The sequence below is a fragment of the Chenopodium album genome, chromosome 9, assembly GCF_948465745.1.
Source record: "Chenopodium album chromosome 9, dcCheAlbu1.1, whole genome shotgun sequence".
Lineage (NCBI taxonomy): Eukaryota > Viridiplantae > Streptophyta > Magnoliopsida > Caryophyllales > Amaranthaceae > Chenopodium > Chenopodium album.
Window position 1 is genome coordinate 72,909,536 of NC_137842.1, and position 6,803 is coordinate 72,916,338.

The following is a 6,803-nucleotide window of genomic DNA, read 5'->3' on the forward strand; positions in this document are numbered from 1 at the left end:
TCCATATCATTACTATCTTATTGGATTAAGCACATAACAAATTAGACTTTTATATTTTATTTCCCAAATCCAACAACGGCCAAGCCCCATTATGCTCGTTAAAAAATCCGCCCATGGTAGTGATTTTTAACAAATTTCTAAGGGTGTTGTTATTTGTCGCTCCCATTTTACCGGGTAACGCTCCTTTTTTTCTTGAAATTCCAATTTAACCCCTAATATATAAATACGGTTTTTTCCTTCCCGACCAACATTTCTCACTTCTTTACTTCTCTCTCTAACTCTCTTACTCTCTAACTTTCTAAAACAATTTTTTTTTTTTTTTTTTAAAAAATTCAAAAATTGTTCTTCATTTTTTAAAAAAACAACAATCATCATAAACACAAAAGAAAATGGGTGATTCGAGGCGGATTAGGCTGAGATTCGGAGGGAGGACCTTCGGCGGCGCTGGTGGCAGCGGCGGAGGCGGCGGCGATGGTGGAGACGAGGTTTTTTTTTTTTTTTTTTTTAATTTCGGATCCCAGGAACTTCCGCCCAAAATTTCCGGAAGTTCCATGGAGGATCCGCCTGGAATTTCCGGATCCTCCATGGAACATCCGGAAATTTTGGGCGGAAGTGACATCCGCCCAGAATTTCCGGATGTTCCATGGAGGATCCGGAAATTCCAGGCGGATCCTCCATGGAACTTCCGGAAATTTTGGGCGGAAGTTCCAATTTTTTTTATTTTTTTTATTTTTTGGCCCGTTAATAAAATTGTTATTTTTTTTTTTCAGATTTTGTTTTTTTTTTTGTTATTTTGAAGTGTTATGGTGATTATTGTTGATATTATTATTGTTGTTGTTGTTATTATTGTGCTTATTATATTTTGTAATGTAATTATTTTAAAAAATATGATAATTTTTATTATTTTGTTGATATTAGGTTTTTATTATTAATGTTAAGGTTATTGTTGTTGTTGTTAATTTTTTTTTTTTTTTTTTTTTTTTGGATTTTGTTATTTTTGTTGTTATTTTGAAGTGTTATGGTTAGTATTATTATTATTATTGTTGATATTATTATTATTATTATTATTATTATTATTGTTATTATTATTATTATTATTATTATTATTATTATTATTATTATTATTATTATTATTATTATTATTATTATTAGTGTTATTATTTTTAAAAATATGATTAGTATTATTATTAAACTAATTTGATATTAGGGTTTTTATGGTTATTGTTGTTGTTTAATTTTTTTTTTTTTTTTTGTTGTTGTTATAATAATATTATTATTAGTGTTATTAGTAGTACTATTATTAATATTTTTAATTATGATTAGTATTATAGTTGTTGATATTAGTGTTATTATTATTGTTATTATGGTTATTGTTGTTGTTGTTAATTTGTATTTGTTGTTGTTGTTGTTGTTAGTTATTGTTGTTGTTAAGGTTATATTTGATGTTGTTAATTTGTATTTGTTGTTGTTGTTGTTGTTGTTATTATTATTGTTGTTATTGTTATTATGGTTATTATGGTTATTGTTATTGTTATTACTAAAATCGGATTATTTTTTAATTTTATGTAGATCGAGGGTTCTGGTGCTCGACATGCAATATCACGACGTCTGAATGCGTCTGTTAGGAGACAGACATCTCGATCTTCACCGGTTCAGCCCGAGCAGCAGCAATACGGGTCTACTAGTGGTTGGTCGAGAGACCAACAGTCTGGTAGTAGTCGGCCCTTGTACTCTGCAAGTGGAGCACCCATATCTGACGAGGAAGACGAATGTTCGGCTAGTCATGCTGGTGACCGGGATGAAGAACAGGACCCTCAGGATTTCCATATGGTATATAGGGGTCAGTTTGGGAGATTTGTTGGTAGTGGGTCGAGTCAGCCTACTTCCAGCTCTGCAGAGGCATGGTTAGTGCAGGAACCGATGCCGGGTGGGCCTGAGGATGGCTCAGTTATCCCTAGTTTTGGCGGTCACGTGGCACGGTATATTTGGATGGAGCAGGAGCGTAGTGTTTTGCGCTGTTTGAGTAGGACAAAGTTATGTTCTGACTTGTTCACTTGGCGAGGCCGTCAATCTGTGGAGGACATTGCGGCGATTGATGCTAGTTGGTTGTCTCACTTGCTCGGCCTGATGTTTAAGAGACTTGATTGGCCGTTGATTTCTGCTTTTGTTGAGAGGTGGCAGCCAGATACGAACACCTTTCACATGCCATTTGGGGAGATTACGATCTTGCTGCACGACATGTACAACATACTTGGGTTACGGGTTGCAGGCAATATGGTGTCCACTACTCCTAGCACGGACGTGTTACGGGACGCGTGCTCGGTCACCATGGATATGACTCCAGATGATCTGTCTGAGGTTTGCGGCACAAAGACCATTTGGCAGGGTAGTGGGGTGTTGACTGATAAGATTTTTGAGTCGACATTGGCGGTCGACCGGGATTTTAGTGAGCAGCTTGATGCATACTTGTGGTTAGTGCTTGGAGGTACACTATTTGTAGACAAGAGTGGTAACCGTACGCATCCTTCCTTCCTCCACGAGCTATGTCACACGGATGTCCCTATTAACGAGTATGCTTGGGGAACAGCTGCACTGGCCTACTTGTATCGGCAACTGGGCACGGCATCACGGAAAGGTGCTGATTCGATTGCTGGTTGTCTCACGCTTCTGCAAGCGTGGATTTACGAGTACTTTCCGTGCTTTCGGCCACAGCAGGGTACCTTGACCCGGGACCTTCTAATGCCTCGTGCGTCTGCTTGGGATGTAGGAGCGGGATGTCCTAGCAAGAACCTGGAGCGCCTGTTAGCTTTTCGTACTAGGATTGATGCGCTTACTGACCGTGAGGTGAACTGGCTACCGTACGGAGCTGATCCTGCATTACGAGTGCCCCCCACTTTATTCATTGACTGCATCCAGTACCGTAACATCATTGAGCTGTACATGCCTGATAGAGTGGTGCTCCAGCTTGGTTTCGTGCAACGCATTCCCCGCGAGATCATCAGGCCAGAGAAGGCCAAGAGGCCGACTAACTTGAAGATGTATCGGGTAGACTTCCCGACTGAGATGACAGCTGTGATGTGGAACAAGTTTGTCCCTGGGGTATCTCAGAGTGTTGTTTTAGGTGCCCTACCCAGGCTTAGTGCTGCAGCTCCTTCGGTTGCGCCCGGTTACATGCAGTGGCTGTACAGGTTTTCTCACCCGCGGGTATCTCCAGGTGCAGGAGTTACAAGCAACCTGCCTGAGCGGACTAACACTGATTACGTAAGTATTTATGCTTATTATTATATTAACAATGACTTATATGAATTTTTGTGTTTAAAATATGTTATTGTTTGATTTGCAGTGGATGGGTCGGTCCATGGAGATTCACCAAAGAGCACTAGCTGAGTATCCTGAAATGTCGAGTGAGACTCGAACAATGACTGAGCAGCTTGTATTTGATTGGAAGTAAAAAGTGGTTTTACTTATGTTATGAACTTATTTTTAATTTTTGTTTTTTAAATGTACTGTATAAACTGGACACTTATTTTATTTTATATTTGATGTTTTGTTGCATATCATGTTAGATTAAAAGCAAATACATTTAAAATTAATTTCATAATTCTAATTTTCTTACAAATGTTCAAAGTTAGTAAATGTACATTACAAACTACCTAACTAATGCATCCCACATGTCCCTTCTCAACTGATATGCTTGATCCCATCCATTGACACTATCCTCGTGGTTTTGCGTCCACCAACCGGCGATCGGCGGGAGTGGTGAATCAGGTACAAGGTCAAGACGGATAAAATGTGATCCACCAACTGTAGCAATCACAAACTCTCGAGTCGGTGACCGAACCCCGTTGCGTGCCCTAAGCAGTAAGACTGTGATGCATGGGTAGTAGCAAGTTGGTACTAGGCCTACTCCGAGACAAATCACCCTTGCGTTGAACCACGTAGCAATAGGAAATAAATCTTGAATTGTAACCATCCAATGCCGCTCCCCGACAGCCCCACCATCCCATCGAATACGCTCCACGTTCATCCAAAGTCGCCCAAGCCCGTAAATCCGTTCGTACAAATCAGGATGACCAGCGACCTCGTTCGCTATTGTTTCCCGAGCGTCAAACCACTTATTTTGATCGCCAAAGAAGAAGTCGGCGACACAACGAAAGCCACAGTTCCCATCACCAATGACATCCTTCCAAGACGAAATGTACGGCAACATTGGGGCTGGAAGCAAGTTCAAATACCTGCATTGACTAATGTCACTTGGATCTACAACACAAAATTAAAAGATAAATTATTAGTAAAGCTACAAGTATTAAGTTTACATATTTTTATATTAAATATAGAATTTTAGTATTACCTGGTTCTGGGTCACCACCACGTTGAGTGTGTTGACGGTTCATGCTCGAAATAGCTACGATCACGCCTGGTGTTATTTCTTTTCGGTCGACCACGAGTGTTAAGGTTGATATGTGGTTCTTCAAGGTGTGAATGATCTGGATGTAGCTCCTCTTCAATGATTCGCGTTACATTTCGACGTACGGCCGGGTCACTTTCCATGACTTCGTCGATTAGGGACCGAAAATGTGCAGCCTCCTCGGTCGAATCATTTACCACTTCAGGAATGTTAACACCATCACCAATAACCAGTATCTTCCAGAAAGAATGAATTTGGCTGCTATACAATCCTATCTGTGCAACTATCGAATCATGTATCTGGCAAGCACATGGAAGACCATGGGTCAGACGCATAGCACATCCACACCGTTCATGGACCTGGTAACTCAAATCCCGCATCCTTTTCGTCTCGTTATCCAGAACTTTCAAGCAATGTTGAGACACTTTGCCATTTATACGTGACAGTGGCAACTGTCTGTACATCTGACCAATTTTAGACCTTGATGCCTCCAAGTCATTACGAATTTGTATGATGCGATTACCGATATGACAATGGACTCGGGCCCATAAGGTATCCAAAGCACCTGCCAATGATTCTAATTAGTAAATTCAAATACAATTACAATTACAATTACGTAACAACGAGAACAACTAATAAAATAATACAACTAACTTGTGGATGATTCTAACCAAGTTTTCACTGCTGAATGTTGGCTCTCAACTCTGCAGTTGGTGGTGTTACCAAAATGAAGAACCTTGTTCGTCCAAAATTTCACAAATTTCTCCTTATGACAAAGCCAAGTTCTCTGAACATACTGAATCACTTCCGGATATTTTCCCCACCTCACTTGCATGGCAGTTAGAGCACGATCATACTCCGCCTGTGTTGTTGCATTCACGATTTTGAACCATCTCCCAGCTCTAAAACTGACACCAACCGTCTTGTTTCCAAACATCTTCGTCACCTTAGCCTCCACATCTCTGTTGATGTGCCATAGACAGAGTAAATGTGACGTCCCTGGAAAGACTTCTCTCAAAGCCGCACATAGCCCAAGATCACGGTCTGAAATAAATACAGATGTCTCTTTATCAAACCCAATCAACTCCCTTAATCTCTGCAACACCCACCGATAGCTAGCCGTGCACTCGTTGCGCATGAAAACATATTCAACTAGAAAATTCTGGTTTGTCGGTGTCACGCCTACTATCTCAAAGAAAGGCATGTTATATCGATTGGTCTTGTAAGTAGAATTCATACCTATGACATGTGGGTATGTGCGGAGTATGTTGACCATGATCGGGTGCACCATAAATGCATGTTGCAAAACGTTGTGATCATCGTTCGTGAACCAGTAAATGTATTTACTCTCTCTCGCCAGATGAAGAAATTGCTGAACAACTCCTCTTCCTTCGGACATCTCCATCCTGAAGTCATTTCGACAATTGTAAATGTGTCGGATGTTTGGATGATCATCAGGAAATTGCTCGGCAATAGTGGACATGATGTTACGGGGAGCAACCTTGGACTTTGTCATGTCCCGCACAACCTGTTTTGCACCCGGACTCAATCCGCTCACTTTACGGTGACCCTCTGGGTACATAATCATTGGGTGGTTATGTGTCCCGGTGTAATCATTTTTCGCAATGATCTTCCAACTTTCGGTGCTGACATCATAATATATCTTGATGTAGAATGGACAACCATTAGCTTTGGTTTTGGTGTCCTTCCGTATCGCGTTCTCCAAATCTCTCGGCTTGCTCCTTCGTGACCGATCACATCGCAAATACCGATACGGCCGACCATCTCTGGTTTTGTTATAAGACGATTTCACCAATATAAATCCTAATTTTATGGAAACACCATCAGCCCATGTAACAGCATCGTCAAATGTAGGAAAAAACGTATCGGTGACAAAATTCCCACTATAATTCACACCGTCACCGCCTTCCTCAGATTCCATATCCTATACAAATTAAACAAAACATGCTTTATGTCAAAATAATAATAATAAAAACAAAAATAATAATAATAATTATAATTAAAATAATAAAAATAATAAAAACAATACTAATAATAATAATAATAATAATAATAATAATAATAATAATAATAATAATAATAATAATAATAACAATACTAATAACAATACTAATAATAATAACAACAAATACAAAACAATAACAATATTAATGATAATAAAAAATTATAACAACAACTACAAAACAATTTATAAGACCATAACATTAATTAATAAATAATAATAATAATAATAATAATAATAATAATAATAATATTAATATTAATATTAATATTAATATTAATATTAAAATTATATTTCTACTAATTAATAATAACAATATCAACAACAACAACAACAATAAAAATAACAGCAACAACAACAATAATAATATCA